Here is a 10,482-nt window from a genome sequence, read left to right as displayed (position 1 = left end):
CCTTAGGTATGGATAAAGCATTATATGAGCTTGCGTGCGGTATTGTTAACGTGTGCACGTGTGTGTGTGTGTGTGTGTGTGTGTGTGTGTGTGTGTGTGTGTGTGTGCACGTGTGCATGCGTGCGTGCGTGCGTGCGTGCGTGCGTGCGTGCGTGCGTGTGTTAGAGACAGAGAGAGAGAATAATAGATAGACTGTTGATGACGTCTGTCCCTGCATACGCATGCCTGCAAATCATATTCAGAACACAATGAAATATGGATAATTTTGGGCGACTGGAGTGGGTGGGTGAGTGTGTGCATATGTCTGTGTCTGGAGGGGCACGTCGTGCACTTGATGACTCACCCCTCCACTAGTATAGTGTGCGTCAATGTCGACATCTCTTTGATCTTTCACAAGACGATTTACAAATGGCAGAAAGAACAGAACAGTTTGGTCCTCACTGGCACATTCTCAATCTTGTTCCCACCTCTGGAAACAGGATTCAGACAGTAGTTCTACTACTACTACTACTACTACAAGTAAGACGCGCGAACGCGGGAAGCGAACGCAGCTCGTAAATTGCAAAAACAACAATTAGAATAAATTACGTAATTTTTTAAGGTTTTTTTTAAGTTCTATTTTTTTTGTGTTTTTTAAGATTTTTTTTTAAGTTAATTTTTTTTTTAAGTTAATTTTTTTTAAGTTAATTTTTTTTTAAGTTATTCCTTTTACAGTTTTTCCTTTTTAAGTTTTTTTTTTAAGTTAAGTTTATTTTTTAAGTTAAGTTTTTTTTAAGTTAAGTTTTGTGTGTGTGTGTGTGCGTGCGTGCGTGCGTGTGTGTGTGTGCGTGCATGTGTGTGTGTGTGTTTTTGTGTGTGATACAGCTGCGCCCTCTGGTGGTGGGCGGGTGGTGTTACAGCGTGACAGACACACAGACACAGACACACAGACATGATCTGCTGGGTCTCATAGTAAATGCTCACTGCGTTCGCAACTACTACTACTACTACCACTACCACTACTACTACTACTACTACTACTACTACTACTAATAATAATAATAATAATAAATTAGATTATAACCAATTTGAGTCATATAGTGCATTTAGGACAAGTGCAAATCGACAGGGCAGAATACAAAACATGGAAACAACACCAAACGTGGTTTAAAATGAATAATGCTTTGTTTTGGTTGTGATGAGGGAGTTCAGACACTTGTCTCTATCCCTCTGTGTCTATCCATATCTTTACAGAGAGCATAAAGTGCATTTGTTGCTCTTCTTTGAAACAGAACAACAGTGGTAGCGGCTAGTTCATTTGAATAGATGATTAATTAATCCTGGTGCTTTTAGCGTTGTAGGAGCTACAGTAAAGCCTTTCAATGGAAATGAGTCACCATCCATTACACAGACATTCATGTCCAGCGTCCTTCGTCTGTGTCACCCTCCTCCAGCGTCAGTGTACTGCAACTGGTCTACAAGATACGCTACATACAGCACAAAGACACCCATGCACCTGTCAAACCACTTCCTAAATGTCAATGAGGTCCATATAATCACAACACCAGAGGGAGCTCCACTAATCACGTTCAAGCCTGGGACCGAGGCTATGTTCAACCCAGATTTGGCTCAAACAAGGGGTTCAATTCGTTCTCCTTCTATGCCACAAAATAAATGTGTGAACACCCTACCAACAGTCGTAAAGGAATGTGAATCCCTACTCTCCTAAAAGAGTACGTACAGACCTGTGGCTGCAATTCGAATCTGGCCCCAGTAAAGAATTCAGTGTGGTTTGATGCCACAACATTGCCATTGTGTGTGACTGTGCATGTACCACCATTGCCATTTCAAACTTCTTATGCACCCTTCACATTTTAGTATCTTCTGTGCTGGAAACCATGTGCAAAAAGGAGGGACTGTGAATTTGTTTTGATTTCCTCTATAAATTAATTAGCAAAAACATACTTTCATTTTATTTAGTTCTCTTCCTTTGTGTGATCCTACCGGAGTCTCTGAGTATATTAATTGGATTAATCACTATTTTGGCCTGTATTGTTGTAACGATGTTGTTTCCCCTCTGGAAGTCTGCACAAAATTATTTCACTTTAGGGACATTTGGCTTTCGCTGCATGGCTGAATCATCTCCATTAGTAAGCATTTATAGCCTATTAGACAGAGGAAACTGAGGCAGCGTTAAGCCACTGCAAAGCCATTACAGTTCAAGAGACACTGCCTGTCATTAGATCAACAGGATACAAAAGCCATTCTGGAACTATTATGGGAATTTAAAGCTTCTAATAAGGCCACTGAAAAAACAAAAAAATGAAGAAACCGCAGATCTGAATGGAGAGGACCTCTGTTACTTATTTTGCACATGTATTTGTAACCATGACTGATTTAATTGCACAGCATATTGGCACTTTAGTAGCTTGCACAGTGTATTTTGCACAGTCATGATTTTATTGTTGAATGCATTGTTGTTTCCTGGTTATCTGACACAAGAGATTGGCCACTCAGCCAATGAGTTCCACCTGGGGAAACAAAGAAATGTTTGGGGTGTGGTAACCATGATGGGCAGGTGCAATGTGGGTGATGGGTGCAATATATGCAACTAGATAAAGTGCCCTTCTGGGCACAGGTCTCCACCAGGAGGATAGGAGTGTGTGTGATGTTTGGCAAAATGTTATAAGTAATATAAACATGTTTTTTTGTTTGTTTGTTTCTTGCAACAATTTTCTTCATTTTGTTGAGGAAATGCAGAGCCAGATCACTCATAGCAACTCTGAGGATAGAATTCTGGATGAGCAGGACATGTGCAGCATTTTGTACAAAACGGGCTACTCCTGGCAATCTTAGCTAATCAGTGTAGAATCTGAGAAATCCAACAGGCTCGTCTTGATCACATGACTACAGAGATCATGTGTACCGATTTGCGTGAGATTTGGATGAAATCTGTGCACTAACATAAACAATGTGTTTTGCAGAAATCGGCCTCATGGTGGCGCTATAATCGGCAGATGTGGAGGGATGCAGGGAAAATGTTTTTCCATGGCCTCTAGGGAGTGCTCATACATAAGTTGTCGATGCAGTTATAGGTAAAAACAGGAATTGTCCTGTTATAGCGCCACCGTGAGGCTGATTTGGGAAATAAATAGTGGCATGTCGTCCTCGGCCTAGTGGAAATGTGCGTGTATACTTTCATGGAAATTGGACACTGTGTTTGTGATTTGTGGCATTTTGTTCGAAACGGACCAATCATGTGAGCTTTGGAAGCCAATCTTAGCCAATCAGGATGGAAGATGGGAAATTGTGCAGATCTGTGTTGATCACATGACTATGGAGATAGTGTATACTGAATTGTGTGATGTATGGATAAAATGTGTACGAGTTATCTACAGAAATGTGTTTTGCCTAAATCGGCCTCATGGTGGCGCTATAACAGGCCGTTGAGGAATATTTGGGGCAGAGGTTCGTCGTTGGCATCCAGGGAGTGTGTGTGCACAGTTTAGCATGGATCGGGCCAACGGTGCCGGAGATTAGCTGATAACAGACGGACGGAAGGACGGAAGGACGGAAGGAAGGACACACACACGGACGGAGTGCAAAACATACTCTCTCCCCATGCCTTCGGCCTGGTGGAGACAATAATGTGGAGTTTTATTGTTGAGGTTTGATTATACCACAGGTCACCCTGGGCAAGACCTACGCTGTAAAGGTTATCATTTGATTGGTTGAAATAGCACTCTACCCGTGCTTCAAACGAGCATCACTGCACACCTAATCAAAACATAAAAAACAGCTTTGCTGGGGAGTCCCCGCAGGCAGTGGCTACTAGCTAAGCTAGGTGTTTACACAGGACATTTTCGGCCGTAGTGGCTAATGGCTATACATCTGTCATTAACAAATTGTGATTTTTTTTTAATCAAATATCTTAGTTTTTAAGGGTAATATTGTGTGTGTTGGGGGGCTACACAATCGATTGTGGAAATAAATATATACAGGTATATCCAATTAGTAAACGCGGCTACCACAGCAGCAGTTGCTGATACTAAGGAATCGGATACTATATCTAATACTAAGCCAGCTACTGTGGCTTAGTATCAGAAATCTTTTAGTTCTTTTAAAAAAAACTCTTTAGGCTTCTGCTTCACCAGAATTTGCCGTTATGACCCATTTTGGGTGCTAGAAACACCCATCCTGTAATGGTCTCACAGATACGGATCACCAAGAGCCACGAGAGGAACACACAGAAGGTGTTCTGTGCGGTGTGTAAATGATGCTTGCAGAGAGGGAGAGAGACATCCTTGCAAAGAGAGACAAACGAGGAGAGAGAGACACAGTGAGACAGAGACAGTGTGACAGACACAGAAGGGGATTGAGATACTTCTGTCAAGAATCAATGGCCTGCTTGTGACTGAAGCAGCAAACAGACCATTCCCCTCACAGGCATTAAAACTATATCACAATGTTTCCTCTCTCCATCTCGGCCTTGTTGTCTGCATGACTTGTTCTATTTAGCTGATTGTTGTTGGGCATCAGTTACAACACTCAGCGTCTGAGATTTTAATCTTTCTGGAGCAGGAAAGGAGCAGGAAAGGACCAACTTGTCCTCCTCCCATTAGCCTGAAGCTGCTGCATTACTGTGGCAAATTGGCAATGATGTATCACCGGAAATAGTTTTGTACATTTTCCTTGAGACTACAACATGTCAAGCTTGCCCTTGGCTATATGGAGAACGTCAAATATGGTGCTATTATAACGGTGAATTGAAAGCAATGTACTACATGATGCGCACACACACACACACACACACACACACACACACACACACACACACACACACACACACACACACACACACACACACACAGTGTGAAACCTTATCCTGTGCGTCCTGTTCTGTCTTGTGCTCTTGTCCTATCTACAGTACCCATCACCTGGTTCACCTCTTATTTCCTTGTAGATATGTCTACAGCTTACCGAACAGCAAGCACAGGGCAGTTCATACTGAGCCACAGCGTAATATGACTCCTCTAATGGTATTCGCTCTCGTGTTCAGCTCAAAATCACATTGCATGTGAAAAACATGACACAGGCTGCTCTGGCAGAATGATGACCCATCCAAACCAACAGCCCAACCCAGGAGGGTTAAGCTCCTGTCTAAAAACCTCACAAAACAAAGAATGTGGACATTGTGGGATCTGACCGACATACTGAGTTACTAATTCCAGTTTGACCACGGTGTCACCCTACAATGCCTGGGGTACCGCTGAGATGATAAACGAGTTCAAATGCTACAGTAGCAAAGCGGGATAGATGGTATAGAATGATAGCTGTCAAATTGTACCGCTAAAATCCTTAAAAGCACTGGTTCGACAATGTGTGGCCTTGCCCTATAGCCCCAACCCACACTCACTTCCCTAAATATAAGCATGTGAAATGTAGTGATAAGCAGAGACTTCAGACATGCCTACAGGGCCAATTCCAGTCATATTTCAGTACTGAACCTCGTACACGCGCACGTGCACGCACGTGCACACACACACACACACACACACACACACACACACACACACACACACACACACACACACACACACACACACACACACACACACACACACACACACACACACACACACACACACACACACACACACACACACACACACACACACACACACACACACACACACACACACACACACACACACACATCCAAGCACTAACAAAGGTAGTTAAATACACAAAAAACAGCCAGGAAGGAGACACACAAACACAGGTCTCTCCTGTCCTGTCTCCATTCCAAGCGTCTCTCTCTCTCTCTCTCTCTCTCTCTCACCACTTTCTTTTACTGCCTCTTTTGTTTGTTGTTCCAGTTTACATTGTGTCAAGTTAGGAGGACAGTTGAAACCAAAGCGGCTGAAGTGGCCGCACGGAGACAAGAATCATAATTTGCCTCTCTTTCTTCCCTCCTTTTTCCGGATTTTGTTTTCACTATAATGCTTCAGTTTACGATGAAACACGACAAAAAGTAAACAATCAATCCCAGTCCGTCTTTCATCCTTCTCTGTCTCTCTCTCTCTCTCTCTCTCTCGTTGTCATCTCCATCCATCCATCCACCAACAGCTTCTCTCCTTTTCGCAGTGTATCTAGTGTGTATACTATAACAAATATATTCAGTACAACAAATATCACCATATTTATTACAAAAATATAATAAATATATCGATTATGTGTTTTGGGGATGACTGCATTTATGACTGCATTTATTTAGCGCCTTTTTCAATGTCAACACACGCACACGCGCACACGCACACGCACACACACACACACACACACACACACATGTGTTTAATACATTATTTTAATGCAAAAGACCTAGAAAAGACAACATTTAAGCTGTATCATGATAACCAATATCCCAGAGACATACAAAGAACGCCAAACACAACGCCCTTTCCCGCCTTTCTGCACATCCAAGGAGAACTTGGAACCTGATATCATCCTGCCTGCAGCACACTGCTTAGTGGCAGGATGCACAATGCTCAGCAACGCAAAACCATCCCTGACAACTGGCCTGCTAACCTGGTTCCCAGCTGTGTATGTTCCCATGTCCATCATTAGGCATACTGAACTCTTCCTGGTAGATCTATCACTCCGTCCCCAACTGCAGAAAAACAATCCCATATCTCAATATCACTATATAGCTCTACTCTCCCCCTGTGTCTGGCTACCTCTTTCTCTGTCTCTCTCCCCATGTCCTATATTTTCCACTTCCCTAGTCTTTCCCTCTTCCATTATCATTGCCTTATTCCTTACCACTGGCACTCACCGGGGACCATATTTACACCAGATCATATTTCACAACATGTAAACGCCTCCCAACAACACAACACTGTCCATCTCCCCTCGACTACACGGCAGTAAAACCTGGGCCATGATGATAAGAAAAACAAACACTATTATAACGCTGTGATGAGGGGGTTTGAAAGGAATGTACTACATATGACAAAAACACCTGTTTCAAAAGCTAGGCCTATTAACTCTTCTGTGGGGATAGCTCGCAAATTCATGAAATGCTTTGTATTTGTAATGCTGCCAAACCCTTGCTGAAGTACCTGCAAAAAAGGTGAAGTAGGCAGCATGAATACTTATGCTAATTTATTTTATTGGTGGTCTAGATTAAACAAGCCCTTCTCAATCTCATTGAAATACATTTCTTCCAGTTTCTTCTGGAACATTCCCCTTCCCCCTTTTCATTGCCGTTACACCAGACCACCCTGTGATTACAGACTAACTAATGGACCAGAGACGAGCTTAAAATGTTATGCCATTTGCATCTTGTAAGTGTACTGTATTATTATTGTTTTGTTGCAGTTTAATTTTTTTGTTTTGTTTTTTGTTTGTTTTTTGTTTATCTATGAATTGTATTGTTTTGTCTCGTCTTGTTTTTGTCTGGTCGAACTGTCTGTAAAAAAATCACACCCGTGTGAACTGAGTGGTGTAAGGTCTTATATAGACTGATCAGCTGTGGTCTGACGTAATGAAATCACACCCGGGTGAACTGGGTGACCGTAGCAACCATGCTCATTTTTAACGAACAGACAGACAGACAGACACGTAAACTAACAAAGCCAGTCGTAGGAGTGGTTTACACCACTCAAAAAGTGTCTATGTATGAAGTGTATTTTGTGAATCGCGGACCCCCTTGAAAACGAGATGGTTCATCTCAAGGGATTGTTCCTAATAAAGAAATGTCAGACATTTGTGGGTCCTGTCCGTCCTGTGTGCCATGGTCATGTATAATGACTACACCATATCAATTTCATAGTATCTAAGACTCTCTGACTATCAATAAAGGATCAGGAATATTATCGATATACTGTGGGTCTGTGACCTTTGTTCCCAATGTACCACAATTACCAGCAAACATCAAACAATGTTACTCTGTTTAATAAGTCTTTCTTTATCAGTAGTTTGTTAGGCTAACACGTATTTAATTTAGAACAGTCTGAACACATATCTAAAACCTTTGCTACTGTTGAATAGAATAGACTGCTTGGTTTGCTGTCTTGTATGTCCATCAATATTTAAGTGATGCATGCATAATTGCATATTCTGTCATGGGAATGAAACTAATTCTACTTGGTAGGCACGTTATATAATTCTGAAAGTGTACAAGTCTATCTGCTCAATGGCACACTGCCACTCGTAAGTCATGTGTGGGTGTTATTACTGTTATCATACACAGGAAGGAACACACACACACACACCATGCCCTCTTGCATGAACTCTCTAAAAATAACGCGCACACACACACACACACACACACACACACACACACACACACACACACACACACACACACACACACACACACACACACACACACACACACACACACACACACACACACACACACACACACACACACACACACACACACACACACACACACACAACAAGACAACTCACCCTTTTTGCACCTCCAAGTGTGTTGTCCGGACATCTCACCCCGAAGGTCCGGACAACTCACCAGACATCTCACCCCGGTGAGATGTCTTCACTTTCGGGGTGAGTTGTCCTCACACACACACACACACACACAGACACACACGCATTGTTTTCTATTTCAACAAATAACAGTCCCAAACTTGATCAAACCAGCGTCGGTCTAGTAAGTCAGTACAGAGCTATCACAACATGTATCTAATTGGTGTCTAGGCAGGGGTGGTGGTGGAGTGTGGCACGGATAGGGTTCAGATTTGCTTGTCAGACATGCATCTTCTTATTCCTGAGACTGTAGTATTTGTGTGGGGTTTAAGTGCTAAATTAGCAGTAACCTTGAACCTTGCATACACCTAATGGTCAGACTACATTTTTGGTCAATGCATGGCTTTTGAAGATTACCTCATGTGGCAGGCTGGCAGCCAAGTCTATGGACTTTAAAATGTTTTTATAGGGCACTAATTTAGTCTGTCTGATCTGAAAGATCTTTATTATCGCTTGTGGAACTGTCTTAGTTGAAATGTGTGGCGTATCATTTCTCCTCCTCCACATGACAACCCACCAAGCTCCGGAATGGTCCAGCGATCCAACTGTGTGACAAGTCATTGCTGTCACTACAAAATGATGCTAACTCATGCATTCTTAAAGCAACCAGGTCTATTCCCCCGTCCTCACCTCCTCGCTCGGCAACAGGTCTAAGGCGGGAGTGGAGGACATGAGGATGAACACTTGAATATTGGAATTTGGAACTGTTATAGGCTATTTTAATGATTTTTGGGGCCATCTTTTGGGGGCCATCTTGAAAATAACACCTTAGCGTGGTCAAACTTTGGTAAACTTAGTATGTTATTCAGGACACCTAATTAAGATACTACAAAAAACAGTTGAGAAACCTTTTGTTCCAATTTTTTTAGGGTATTGCCATTGGTTTGATTGATTGATTGAAATATTTATTAACAGTTTGCAGAATTACAGTACATTTCAAGCACAACTCAATACAAAGACTGTTAACTGTGAGTGGACGACCCAATAAAGCATGACACTTGTTTACAAGAGGGTACACTTTGTTCAATTCATCAAAACATTTAGAGACGTACAAATAGACACTTCTATATAGTCAAAGAACAGAACAGGAAATCATCATTAAGGAGGTAAAAAAGGGTGCTTTTTTTCTCTCCATAAACACCTAAACACCTACGCCTAAACACCTTTTGAACAAGATTATGACCAACAACCTCTTCAAGCCCCTTCTCCTCTCATTGCAAATGAATGCCAACTTCATGCCAGGAACTTATTACAGGCTACATGGAAGGGAAACATCAGTCACTTTGCACAGCGCACGGAAATCATTCAACTTTGACACAATAAAACCGAACTGTGTTGAAAAAGACAAACCAAACACCAAGTCTGAGAGGAACCTTTAACCACTTGTCACTTGAACATCGAGCCTATGAAGCATGCAGTGACATAACCGTAATGTATGTTACACAGACAGTTGATTGATTGATTGAAGTATGTATTAACAGTTTGCAGAATTACAGTACATTTCGAGCACAACTCAATACAAAAACTGTTAACTGTGGACGACACAATAAAGCATTACACTTGTTTACAATAGGGTTCAACAGTAAACGTCTTTTATATCAATATTTCAAATGGTAAACCTTTTTGATACGCCCCCTACTGTGGCCATGATGTGCAGTAGGAAAAGAAAGCAAGCATTCCGTCTGTTTGTTTGTTGTCTGTCTCACATCATGGAACAATAAGTTTCAAAACACAGGCTTTGAAATGTAGCTGAGCATCCCTCCTCACCTTTGAAGAACTTTGCAGACGGCTCTTCTTGGTCCAAGGAAAACGATGATAATGAGCAAGTAATTTCCTACGATGATTCTTGCAGAGCGCAAAACGCGTGGGAGGCAATTCAAGAACCTCTAGCTGCGTGAGAGCTCTGGAGGTTGTAGTCACTAGTGAGTGTTGAGTAAAGTATCTCAG

General features: G+C 42.0%; 1 protein-coding gene across 1 annotated transcript in view; it reads right to left on the bottom strand.

The window, feature by feature from the left end:
* The window catches only part of carhsp1 (calcium regulated heat stable protein 1), a 31,812-nt gene extending 21,330 nt beyond the window's left edge, over window positions 1–10,482 (bottom strand). Inside the window, exon 1 of the mRNA XM_079521434.1 lies at window positions 10,303–10,482. The gene's annotated coding sequence lies outside the window, so the exon portion shown is untranslated. The remainder of the gene's footprint in view (window positions 1–10,302) is intronic.

The sequence above is a fragment of the Electrona antarctica genome, assembly GCF_951216825.1.
Source record: "Electrona antarctica genome assembly, chromosome: 14".
Taxonomy (NCBI): Eukaryota; Metazoa; Chordata; class Actinopteri; order Myctophiformes; family Myctophidae; genus Electrona; species Electrona antarctica.
This window is presented reverse-complemented; position numbering and strand designations above follow the sequence as displayed.